The following is a 13,756-nucleotide window of genomic DNA, read 5'->3' on the forward strand; positions in this document are numbered from 1 at the left end:
AGTCACCAAAGAAAAGAGCAACCATTCATAATCTTTTTTTTTTTTTTTTTCTTTGCGGTGTCTCTTGCAGACGGCTAAGACCGGTCACGGTCCATCTCGCCCAGATCATAATCTTTTGAATATTTATTCACGAGAAATTTTACAAACATAACGGTAGTTAGCGTACTCACGATGAGTGCAACCATTCATGCTGCATGGGCCACGATCCAAACAGAACGGGAAAGGGAACAAAACGAATCACACGGCAACCCGAATGCCAGTTGTCAAACGGCATCGCACCAACACAACTCCAGCAGCTAACCGTAAACTCGCCTGCTCCACACACCCAGCCGCACGCGACACACAAGACTGAGCGAGCCGGCAACAAAACACTCTATCTTTTCATCTCCCTCTTACACACGCATTTCGTAACTGTTCACCCACACTACCTCCGCCGCGAAACACACGCACACCACCAACACCCGCGCACGAACGGGAAATTTTTGTTCCCCTTTCTCGTTTGCCATCGAGGCCACAAAAATCCCTCTTCTTCACCAGCAATCGCGATCTGAAAATGGTAAAAGTGGCTTCATCGCTGGGCCAACGGTGGTGCGTTTTGTGCGAAATTCAGGACTAATTCCGGCGAGAAAGTGCTTCGCAGTGACCGTAAAGTGCAGTGCAAGGTGAGAACCGTCCGTTTTGGGTGTTTTTCAGCGGGGCCGAGTGTTTTCCGAGGGGAAAATTGTGTTTGAAAATTTGGGATCGCAAAAGTGCCAACGAAACGCAAGAGCTAGGTAACCTACCACCATCATACAGAGAGGTAGCAGTAGCAGCAGCAGCACCAGCGCTAGTCGTCGGGCTCAGGCCAGGCAGCAGCAGCAGCAAAGCGAGCGAGCGGATATTAAAATGGGGGTTCATGTACCTTCGCTAGGGTGATTCAAAAATGTGCAAAGTGTGTTGAGTGATTTGGGGTGGGTTGTGAGTGGAAATTTTAGGGTCTTCGTTGGATACGTTAAAGGTAAGCGTTTGTGATTGACTTTTCTTCGATAGTAATACTGAACAAAACGTGATTTTGCAGTTAAATTTGATAATTTGTAACTTTATTCATTGCGATAGCCTGTCATTATAAAAACTTTTAATCATGCTAAGAAACTAAAATTAAGTAAAATTTTACATGGACCTCGAAATGTTACCTAACACAGGGCATTATGTCGTTAAACTTCTGAAAAGTTCGATTATTCTGTAATTTTGTTGGAGGCACATTACAAACAAGATTGTATCGATGTGTCAAAGTAATTTCGATTATAGGGTCTAGTACAATTTGGGCAGGTGTATCTATTTTGTTCACTAGCGGCTATAAGTCAATTTTATACCTAATAACTTAATTTTTGTCACACAGTAAGATGTGTACCGTAACTTTTATAATTGGTACGTAATAGACTTAGTTATAGCGGCAAGTGCCCAAAATAGATACACCTGCAAAAATAAATGGTGCAAGAGCAAAGTCCTATTCTGAAATTCTGTTCTTTCAATGAATACATGTCATATTAAATTCAAAATTAAAAGAAAATTTAATACACATTCCAGCTAAAACATTGAAACGCGCGAGATAATCTTTTTATCTATTTTTTTTTTTTTTTTTTTTTGTTTAAAGAACTTATTTTTTTTTTATAAATACACAGTTAGAGGAAGGATTTAGGTATCAGTTCTCCAGAAACCATTTTTTCAGTTTTTCTGTAAAACTGAAAGACATTTTCAATCAGTAAAAAGTGAGATATACTTCGATCCTTGTACTAACTGTATATGACAGGGTGACCACCTGGAACACCGGGACTCCTCAGGGAACTTTATGTAACAGGGAAAACCCGGAATACTCAGGGAATATCGTGAAAACTCAGGGAAGTTTTGCACCGATGAAAAAATTAAAACATTAGGTCGTATAAATAAAAAGTAGCGAATTTTATTATGTACTTGTAGATCTACTCCACAGAGTTTACTACATCGTGGGTATGAATAAAAATGTTTTCGATTATGTAGTGTATCCATCCAGAACATCGGTTACAATAGTACAACGATTTTTCCAGATATTTCTTTCTGGAATTTCTTTGGAAATACCTCTTGAAATTCCTCTCACAGTTTTTTTTTTTTTTACAAGATTCCGTATTTTTTCACACTTTTTGTCCTGGTATAGTTCTTTTTTAATTTCTTCCGGCGATCCTTTCGGATTCCTACCAACATTTTTCCAAGATTAGAACATTTCTTTACAGGATTCTTCCTTGTGAATCTTTCAGGATTCCGGAATCCCGATCGATTTCTTCTGGAATTTTTCACGGGAATTATACAGATCTTCTCTAGAGGTTTTGCTTTGCAGAGGTTCCTATGGGTTCATATCAGGATTTATTTGAGATCTCCACAATAGTTTCTTGCTCCTCTAAAGCTCCTGCAAGGGTTCTAGAGGAGTTTTTCACTAATTTTCTGCAGTAATTCTTTCCGAGATTTCTTCCCATGTTTCTCTTGTGATTCCTTCAAGAAATTTCCGATAGCTTTTTTCTAGAGTTTCTTCTTCGATTTCTACAGAAATTTCAGCTGGCATTTTTCCCAAAGGTTCTCGCGGGATTTCTTTTCGAGTTTCTGAGAGATTTCTCTCGGAGTTTTTCCCGGGAATACCCGCTGAAGATTCATTCGGGTGTTAATTCTGAGATGTCTCTCAGAGTTTTACGAATTTTTTCCTGGACTTCCTCCTATGATTTTTTACCGAGTTTTCTGGGATTTTTGCATGAGCTACTGCTGGGTATTTCTCATGGGGTTCGTCTCTGATTTTTTCGAATATTTTTCAAGGCTTTTCCTTATAGTTGATTTTTTGATTACTTGCAGTGATCCATCTGAAATTTTTTTACAGATTTTCTCGCGGTTATTCCCAGAGCTCTTTCAGAAATCTGTACTAGATTTTATCCCGAGATTCTGGATGTTCTTTAATAAGTGCTCCCGGAGTTTTTTCAGAATTTTTTTTGAGTTTTTTTTTCGGAATATCCTTTGTGAGGTTTCTTGTAAGAAATTCCCGGAGAAATACCTGAAAGAATCCCGGTCAAATTTCGCGAAAAACTTATAGGAGAAACCTCGAGAGGAATTTCAAAAGAAATCCTGAGAGGAACAGGAAAAAAAGTTGTGGGACAAATCCCAGGAGGAAATATTAAGGAAATTTAAGGAGGAACTCTGAAAACCTCTAATAGGAACTACGTGCGAAATATTTGAAATTTTTTTCTGGAAGAAATTTTTGGTAGAACGTTTGCAATAATCCCGAGAGAAACTGCCTTCAAACCACTAAGAGAAATTCCTTATTTTTTTACTTAAATTTTGAGGATATTTCTGCATAGTTTTTGAGAAATATTGAAATTTTGGACTATTTTTTGAAACATATTTAACTGTGAATTCTTTTGATCATATTACGGCCAAACGGCATTCCGGACACCCCGTACATCGGCATTGCTTTCCATTTTGTGCCATTTTCCTTTTTAAGCTCTAATTTACAGAGCCCAAATTCTAAACTTTTGTATGACACATCGTCAAAGTATTTAGTATTTGCTTCATTAACCCTCTACTTCCCATGGTTGCTCTAGAGCACCATCGATTTTCGATGAACTCGAGACAAACGGAATTAGATGAATATGATGCAATAGTTTTTAGAACATGATTGTTATCTCATTAGGTAAACCCAACTCCCAACTACTTGTTTCAATAGTGGAACTATTGATAAACAATCAAAGTACTATTGATTCATAACACATTTTTTTTCGTTGATTTCGAAAAATTAGCAATAACTTTTGTTCAAGCACTTTTTTCGGAAACGCTTTCTTGGCGTAGAAATAGTCGTTCAAAGTCGTGGGAAGGAAAGGGTTAAGGATAGACTCGTTAGAATCCCAAGATGGCCACCACAATGGCAGACTTTTACATCTACTCACGATTTTGAGGGCACAAATCTCGTTGAAAACCAAACCAGTGTACCGGACTTCTTATTTTAAGCTAATTAATTACAAGTGAGCAAGAACAAAATAAAAATTGCACTATCGTTAGAAGTTCATTTCTTGAGATTTATGCATCTGAAGTTCTGGTGCAATATTGAGCTGGGATTTCAAGACCCTGGGCTTGGATTATATCTTCCAGGAAGCTTTGATTTCAGGCATGTGGTCGATGGCCTTTGCAGTAATGATTAGAATAGCTGAATGTATAATCAATGGCAAACAATTCTGTAAGAATCAGATCTCCAAGTCATCTGATATAGTTATACTGATCATGACGCTGCATAGTATATCGAACATTTGTCGAAGTCATTTATGTGCCGGGAAAATATAATTCCTAGTTGGAGAGAATATTACAAACTGAGGGAGGGTAATAGGCCCAGTCAGACCCCTGAATGGGCAATGTGGGTTAGTTTATGGGAATGCCATTGAAGGTTTGTAATATTCTCCGAGGCTTTCGAAATCCAACAGGGCGCGTCCCCGGGTTGCGGATAGGGGGAAACGGGAGATTTTTCACATTTGTACTGTAATCAGCCAGTGTGGTTTTATCTCCTATGGTGTTGTAGTGCGAATGAATGATCTCATTCTATGGGAATTCGAACCTTGTAATGTATTGTTTATCAACTTCAATTTTCTAAGCTTGATAAGGTTTTGAAGACAAACATGAGATGAGAGAATTGCCTAATAGGAAAGTCACATCAGCAAAGCTTTTACATATGCAAATGCTATCCATGGGGTCATGTCTAGCATTTAATATGTATAGCAATGACTGATTCTTACCTAGTAGGGGTACTACAAGACCACGCGGACAATTCGATTAAAGGCTTAATTGGGGATAATATATTTTCCAGAACTGAAGGGACATTTTTCCGGAATGACTGGCGAGTCGGAGAGGGTAGAAGTTTCCGTTTGTTATAATTGACAAAATAAACAATCGGGCGCCTTTTCTTTCTATGACTTGCTTGGTATTTTGTGGATTATTGTTTTTTTGGTTTTGGAAGGTATGCGATTCACTATTGAGCCTTAAAATTATTTTGCATCTGAATAGCATTGATATCGTCAAGTCTGCACCAACACCCTAATCCCACACCAAAATACCCTTTTCCTATCCCATGGCGTTTATGTGGTCAGCAAAGACTATTCAGCCATTACCCCTCCTTATCATCGGCTTTGGACTGACTTGCGCTCTCATTGCCCCACCAAATGCTGCAAAATGAAAATGAAAATGAAAATATTGAGCTGGGATTTCAAGACGTTTGTCCAACAAGTGGTTGTTTCCACAGGATGTTGCACTCAACTTAAAATAGAAGTCAATCGTCAGTGTTTATTTATAGTTTCTAAATTTTTTGTTTGTTTTGAGAGACTTTACCTCTAGGGCATTTGTCTCTGTTCATTATTTATTTTCATTAGAAATTTTTCCATTTATTAAATTAAGAATGTTGTTTGAAATTGGTTTGCAAAAAATATTAGCGTTATTGCTAACATTTTACTATAAACCTGTTTTAGGTCTTCAGTTAGTGACTAATGCTTTGGATCATCAATCAGGGATCTATTAGAGTGGGGCTTATTTAGCAAAATCTATCCGGGATATGATTTCCCAAATTAAAAATGATCTACTGGTCGAAATGAGTAAGCTGGTTGAAGTGGATTCTATGCTCAGAGCCAGCCAACATTCAATAAAAATTTCAAATAAATTTTTCAAACAACTTTTCTAGACAAAATCGGTGATTCAGGGTTCTAAAAGGACCAAATTTTACCCCGAAATTGCGATAATTCTTGTGACTTTTAAGATATTCTAAAAAAATCTCCTATTTTAGTATCCAACCCAAAAATACTAAAATTGGACATATTTTTCAATTGTCTCGAAAACCATCGCAATTTTGCAATTTCGAGCTCAAATTCTAGAATCACCTATTTAGTCTAGGAAAGTTATGTTTGAAAAGCATAAATTACACCTAAACCCTTACCCCACCCCTAAATATCAAACGAAATCGCTCATTTTTGCATAGCTCATTTATCCAACTAGTAGATCACTTTCCACTTAGTCAATCATATCCCGGATTGCATGAGCATGACCATTGGCGACCGTACACTTCGTAGTTGCTACTCCGTGATTGAACTGAGTTAGCGAAATTGCACAGCGAGTCAATAGGCTTGGGGCTTAGGATTTGTCACCATCCTCAATGTACACGTTTCGAGAGCTCAAACTTTATTGGGTCAATAACAGCGCTTGCCACGTCCACCGGAGAAGGGAAGGAATGTTAGTTCGGACAACCGTTGTTACTAGAGATTGTATGCAGTGTTGGGAATACTCACTAGCAAGAGTGATACTCACTTGCTTCTATCTCAGTCTAGAAACATGCTATCAAAAAAAGATGTTTGAAGGGGTTATAGATTGTAGTTTAATCTAAAAGTTTGCCGAATAAAGTAAAGGTCGCAGACGCATACCAAAGTTGTGAGAGAGCTGTGAGTACCTGGTGAGTAAAATTCGTGTAATTTATGCTCATTTTGTGCTCACAGCTCTCTCACGGTTTTGGTTTGCGTCTGCGACCTTTAGTTTATTCGGCGAACTTTTAGATTAAACTACAATCTAAACCCCCTTCAAACATCATTTTTTGATAGCATGCTTATGAACTGAGATAGAAGCAAATGAGTATTAGCGTGGGACACCAAAAGACATTTTACTCCTGTACACTTTTTGAGTTCCATTTTAGCCCCATATAAACTGTGCAAAATTTCAGCTCGATCGACGAAACTATATTTTAGCGCCAGCCGTTTTAAATTCACATACGATTTACTGTGGGGAAAATCATTTTTTAAAGAAAAATCACCACAGGTTTCCTCTTAACCCCTAAAAATATATCAATGAATGATTTCTGTTGGACATTTTACGAGGAACAAACCCTCTGAAGACCGCAAAGCAATCTAAGACATGTGGAAAAAGGTACTGACTGAAAACCGAATGGCATGCCTACGCTGTTTAACATGTAAGGAATAACAATAAATAATAAAATCTCGTCATTTTATCGATCGGTTAAGGCTTAATAACTTTTTCCACGAACGTCGCATCGCTTTGCGGTCTTCGGTGGTCTGATTCCTCGTGAAGTTATCTACAGAAATCATTCAACGACTTATTTTTAGGGATCAATGGGTGACCTCATGCGATTTTTCTTTGAAGAAGTAAATTTTCCCCATAGTAAATCGTATGAAAAACTAAGAATGGCGGGCACTAAAATATAGTTTCTGTGATCGATCTGAAATTTTGCACAGTTGATATGGGACCAAAATGGAGCTCAAAAAAGTATACAGGAGTTGGAGTTTTTCCATTTTTTATATTTTCCCATATAAACCATGTACCAGGCTAATGAGTATCAGTATATTTTTTTGCAAGTGAGTATTCCTAACACTGATTGTATGTATACTACTGGACCCTCCACAGTTGTCACGGGAAGGAGTTTTGTTAGTAGGGAAGGATTGATAGTTTCATAGATCAAGGATTCACTTCGGTAAGCGATGCGATCCATGCAACCGTACAATATATCCACAAATGTGTCACCTCACAATTTGGAAGAATTAGGGTTAAACCCCCTCCTCCCCAGAGCCAAAATTTCTGGAACATATTTCCAGTATAAAACGCTTTTTGATGAAAAAAATTTTCGGCTGCGCCGCTATTTTTAACCTACAGCTCAAATTCATTATATATCAAGCATAACTTTTCAATCCGACGTAACTCGAGAATGTAAACAAATCCGGGTTTACTGCTGCATGCATGATTCATAAAGCAAATTGAAGAATCCACATCACTGTTTGATGATTTATTGCTTAATTTGTTTAACTAGGCATATTTTTCGAAACGACGTATCTAACTATTTTGATGTTTACAATTTTACTGATAGATACACCGTTTTGATATATGAGAAAACCAAACGACGTATCTAGCCAGAATCAAAAGTAACAGATACACCAAACTGGCACCATACAAAAGCGACGTATCTGGCATGACGTATCTCTAACCAATCCGGTGTATGTGTATTTTTGTCAAAATTCATTGTGAAAATGATATGGAATGAGTAGGTTTTGTTTCTTACCTAGCGCGTGCTATATCCCTGGTGATGTTAAGCACGAAAAAACTTATGAAAAGTCTTTTTATAAAAAAATATTTTAGTGAAATGGTCGTTAACATTGACCATGAATTTACTCAGATCAGTGAAAAAGTTAGATACGTCGATTTGAAAAATTATGCTTGATATATTTACGAAATGTAAGTGTCACATAAAAAAAGGTATTCTTGAACATCGAAAACCCCTCCCAGAGCAAATTTCTGGCTACGCCACTGTGGTGAGACCATGAAAATTTATGGAATGAAAAAGATTTTGCGTCACCTCGCAATTGGAACCAATATGCTACTTCACTAAGAAGCAATCAGTGAAGTACTAGATTGAAAGTAGTGAGCTGGATTTTTGTATGGTGAGATGATCAGTTCTCCATTTCTGTAATGAAATGGTACAAACAGCGTGGGTTATATGATTTCTTGACGAATTTGATGCTATTTGAGCAAAAGTTTGGGTAACTGTGTTGTTGTATTATTTATATCTTGCAACTTCAACAACACAGTTACCCAAACTTTTACTCAAACAGCATTAAATTAGGCAAGAAACCATATAACCAACGCTTTTTGCACCATTTCATTACAGAAATGGAGAACTGATCATCTCACCATACAAAAATCCAGCTCACTACTTTCAATCTAGTACTTCACTGATTGCGTCCTCTTGTCACGAAATTGTTATATTGAAACTAAACTTTGTGCCGACACTAACAGTGACGGATCGCACAAACTTAGGCAAAATACTGACGCACTATTGCGGATCAAATTAGTGCGGCCAGCACCGTAAGGGTGCGGACTCTACAAAAATACAGGAGAATTTAATTAAAATAAAACAAAATTCTTGGGCAATCATATCCCGGATAGATTTTGAAAAATATGCTTCACTAGGGTGGGTCTAATTTTAAAAAATCTCCGGGATATGATTTGCCCAAGTGGAAAGTGATCTACTGGCGCACCCCTAAATATCAACCGAAATCGCTCATTTTTTTAACAGCTCACTTATTATAACCAGTAGATCACTTTCCAGTTGGGAAATCATATCCCGGAGAGATTTTTCAAAATAAATTCCACTTTAAAGCTCTACCCTTCTTGGGATCAATGGGTTAGAATTCGTTTCCGGTCGGGGGTTTTTTTCGGAAATTTCGGCATAGTATTCCATTGTACGTGTCACCCAATAAACAAATTCAAGCAGTGGCATGTAAAGGAAGCCTTTCAACTAAAAACTGTGGATGTGCTCATAGAATACTAAACTGAAAAAAGCTGACTAAGTTTAAGTGAAACCTAAAGCCATAAAAAAGAAGAATTTGACATTAGAGACGAACCAGCCAAGGGCTGAAAGTCTCTTTAATAAAGTCAAATCAACTAATCAAGAATTTGACATTCTTAGATAAAAATAAAAATTCCGGGAATAGTATTTCTGGAAATCTCAAACAAAGTTATTGAGTTCAGAATATTCATGAACTATTTAACATCTAGACAGTGCTGGTTTAGAACACTAGCCATTTGTGTAACCATAGTTTATTCAACAATTTATTAAATAATGCTGCAAAATCACGTTTTTGTGTTATTTTACCATAGAAAAGTACATTCATAACAACGCCTAGAAAAGTGTATCCTCAATCCAGCACACCCTAACGCCACCGTCACCCATACACCCACCGCGAAGCATTGATTGGGAGCAGCAAACGCAGCCAGTACAGTATGTACGGTAGTGCGAATGTTCACGTCGTCAGAAAAGTGGTCCTCTCTTCTATCTGCTTCTGGTACGCCAAGCCGCCAACACTACTTGCTGGCTGGCCGTCCGTCGTCACAACCAGCCAAGCTATAGAGCAGTGTTCGGTCGTTTCGTTGATGTTGTTTGTACCACACCAAAAAATATCTACATAGGAAAAAAGATGGATGCTCGATGGAATTTCCTTGTGTGCAATTTTCCCATTTGGTGAATGTAGGTTTCCCGCGACGAGTGACAAAAATGTTCCGTGGATGGAAAAGTGCAAAATCACACAGCCCATTAGGCGAAGACGGCGCGAGAATGGTTTCGAGTGAAAATTTCTTATCGAGGCGTCACCATTTTCCTCTCCATGCGTAACTAGGGCATGTGGTGTGCTGTACGGAGTAGTGGGCACGAGTGTGCTGGTGAACAGAAAAAAAAGGTACTAGAAGTGTGTTTGCGAGGCCTTATCCAAGCTCGGCGCTGCTGCCTGCTGTTCTTCGGGGGAACCCGTTTGGTGCTTGCTGTGTTATGAAAGCCTGCGTACGTGCGAGGGTTTTCCAAGAAATGTGGGTGGTGGCAGGTTCGACGACGATGGCGAATTACTTATCTTCTACACAAGCGAAGGTTTTTGATTGATGTCCTGCTAAATTGGATCCTCTCGGTGGCGCTGATTTGGGTGCTAAAAAATACGTCATGATTTTGTGGGTGCTGATAAGAGCTAAGTGCTACATCGATTATACAATGTGCAGGAGATTAGCGTTCTTGAGATTGTATGGCTATGCCTTTTAATCGCTGTTGTTGCTGATAAGGAACTGCAAACTGCTTATGTTTTAAATCGCGAATCGTTAGTAAAAAATAGAGCAAATTTCAGCTTTTCGTTATAATGCATTTCAGAAGGTAGAGAAAACTCGATAAGCTGAGTATGTTAAAAGAATGTCGATCAACTGTTCAAACAGGTGTACCAAGATCTGATGAATGTGTTGTGATACTGCATATTTGAATCGTTTATTCTGGTAATCAGCTACAACCGGTTGTACCTTTATAAAACTATGAAAGAATATCAGTCACCATTTGAGCAGGCTCTTGGGCACTCCGTATAGCGTCGTCCAGGCAGGAAAGCCCTATTCGCGTCCGACGACAAACGCCAACATTCGACCCACGCATCAAGGCCCTCTCACTATCGCTGTCCAATAAAACATAAATGGTTTTCACTACAACCTGTCGGATTTGGAAGCTCTAGTCTATGGCCTTCATCCGGTTTCCTTAGTTATCCAAGAATTACACCGCGTCTCCCCTGCGACGATGGTCAACACTCTAGAAAAGAGATACAGGTGGTTTACTAAAACAGGGGCTTACATCTACCAGTCGGTAGTAGTCTCGGTAGACACGCTGAGCCACGCTGCGCTCATGAATTGGGAACCGATTAATGAGAGGATAATTGTAGCCAGATTCAGAACACTGGTTGGAAACCTCACAATGATCCAATGTTATGCGCCAACCGATGCTGCCGAATTGCAAGACAAAGAAAACTTTTACAGTCAACTGAATGCTGTCGTGGACAACATTCCGAAAGGTGATATCAAGATCCTCAGGGGCGACTTCAACGCGAAGGTTGGTTCCGACAACTCGGACTCGTCACGTCATGGGACGCCATGATCTCGAAGAAATGAGCAAGAATGGAGAGCTGTTTGCATAGTGTGGTGGCAAGCCAACAATGACATGGTGATCGGGGGATCGCTCTTTCCCCATAGGCCAGTGCACAAAATGACACGGGTTGCCTGTGATGGCGTCAGGGAAAATCAAATCGACCACATGTGCATCAGCCGAAAAAGGAGACGGAGCCTTCGTGATTTGCGGAACAAACGTATCACCGACATTGTGTCCGACCATAATCTCCTAATCGGCGAGATCCGGCTACGCATTGCTAGGATCCATCGGCAGGAGGAGAAAATCAGGCGCCGGTTCAACACACGCCAACTGGAAGACGCTTCGGTGAAAAGGTCCTTCGTCGAGAAGCTGGAGAATTGTGCTACGGATATTCCGGAAGGTGGAAGCGTAGAAGACCAATGGAGCGCCATCAACAACGCCTTCATCGTCACTGGCTAGAATAATTTGGGTGAGCTACGTACCCACCAGAGAAAGCAGTGGATCACAGATGACACCTAGAGGAAGATAGAGGAGCGAAGGGAGGCCAAATCCGCGATAGAGCGAGCGAAAACAAGAGGAGCCAAAGCCGTAGCCCGTATGCACTATTCAACTCTCGAGAAGGAAGTGGAACGCTCATATAGACGGAACAAAAGAGCGTGGGTGGACTCCTGAGCCGACGAAGGCGAGAAAGACGCAAACACCTGCGACACCCGTCTCATCTACGATTAAGTGTAGAATTAGCATAAGTTAAAATACACATAAATACAAACAAAAAAAAAAAATCTACGATGTTTCACGTGGCCTTAGTGGGACTAAGATTAATGCTACAATGCCCGTGGAAGACACGTCTGGACAGTTATTGACCGACCCTGCTGATCAGTTGAAACGTTGGTTCGAGCACTTTGGAAACCTTTTTAAAGTGTCGGCCACGCCATCAATACCTCAGCATGACCCACCAAGGGTTTCAGTGCAAGCTCCATCAGTAGCACGAAATCGAACAGAACCCGGGGGTCGATCGCATATCATCAGCTGAGATGCTCAAAGTTTATGTGCTCGATGATATTGCCAATCACTTCTCGGCAGCAGGTCTTACCATCAAGGTCAACAAGACCAAATCGTTCGATGTAAACACGGTCAACCCTTCCAGCTTCACGGTAGCTGGGCAAGCAGTGGAGAATGTTAAATGCTTCCAGAATCTTGGTAGCCCTAAATGGCTACAATCGAGAATTATCCTATCCAATACAACGTCATGGTTTCCTCGGTTATAAGATAGTGTAGAAAAAATACTAACCTAAAAGATTGACGAACATCACATTTTTAAAATAAGCTGCTGAACTGCGTTATAGTCAGATGAGTCAAACGATTGCCAGGTGATTCAAAACATCCTTTTCCTGGATAAGTTCCCGAAGAAATTTGCGGAAATATGGTTGAAGAAATTATATCTGATACAACACTTTGAATTCCTTTCGAAACTCCTGAATGAAACAATAAGGAAATATGTGAGATTTGATTCGAAAATCATGCGGATCAAGTTAACATGGTTTGCACAACCATCCGTAATCGTGAGGAAGTGAAAGCGCTCGATGAACCGTCACTTTAAGGACCTTGAGGATCTTCCTCAAGACGACCGTCTTTTCGTTGGCCGTGATCGGTGTTTTTGGCGGACGCTTTGTCGAGTTGCAGATGTGAAGTCGTGAGCTTTTTAGGGGCGATTTCGAAGCCCGTTTGTCATTTGGAGCCAGCGGCATTGAATGCGCTTATATGTTCCTGCGGATTGATCGGGGGTGTTATCCGGTTCCGGTGATTAGGAGCAGGATGTCGTCCGCGTATACTTAAATAAACACCCGGTTCGGCATACCCCGCTCAAGGCTACGAGGAAAAGTGTAACCGGAATCACAGTGCCTTGGAGCAGTCCGGTCTCCTCCTTTGTAACCTTGGTGGTTTCCGACAAGGACCTCGAAGGTTCTGTTATTCAGGAAATACTGAAAGAATTGCAACAGTCTCCTGGATACTCCCCATTCTACTACCTAGTTGGTTAACAATGCTGGGGACTCAGGCTCGGTTGTAGGTCTTGTCAAGGTCTAGGGATACGATTTCTACGTGTTTCTGTGCCTTCATTGCGGCGTCAAGAATACTTCCGAGGTTCGTTAGGTATGTTCCAGTACCATAACCTGCCCGGAATGCGTGTTGCTAGTATAATGGTAGGCTGTTGAATTCGAGGTGCTCCATCAGCCGACGATTTGTCCTGTTATTCTGCAATCTTGCAGACACAACTGGTGAGTGCAATCGGAC

The 13,756-nt window shown here is 40.1% G+C and overlaps 2 protein-coding genes across 2 annotated transcripts in view; both read left to right on the top strand.

The window, feature by feature from the left end:
* LOC134290827 (uncharacterized) overlaps positions 1-13,756 on the top strand; it is a 29,764-nt gene that overhangs the window by 15,157 nt on the left and 851 nt on the right. The gene's annotated exons all lie outside the window — the stretch shown is intronic.
* LOC109401152 (pre-mRNA-splicing regulator WTAP) overlaps positions 509-13,756 on the top strand; it is a 57,602-nt gene continuing 44,354 nt past the window's right edge. The window contains exon 1 of the mRNA XM_062842821.1: positions 509-662. The gene's annotated coding sequence lies outside the window, so the exon portion shown is untranslated. The remainder of the gene's footprint in view (positions 663-13,756) is intronic.

The sequence above is a fragment of the Aedes albopictus genome, chromosome 3, assembly GCF_035046485.1.
Source record: "Aedes albopictus strain Foshan chromosome 3, AalbF5, whole genome shotgun sequence".
NCBI lineage: Eukaryota > Metazoa > Arthropoda > Insecta > Diptera > Culicidae > Aedes > Aedes albopictus.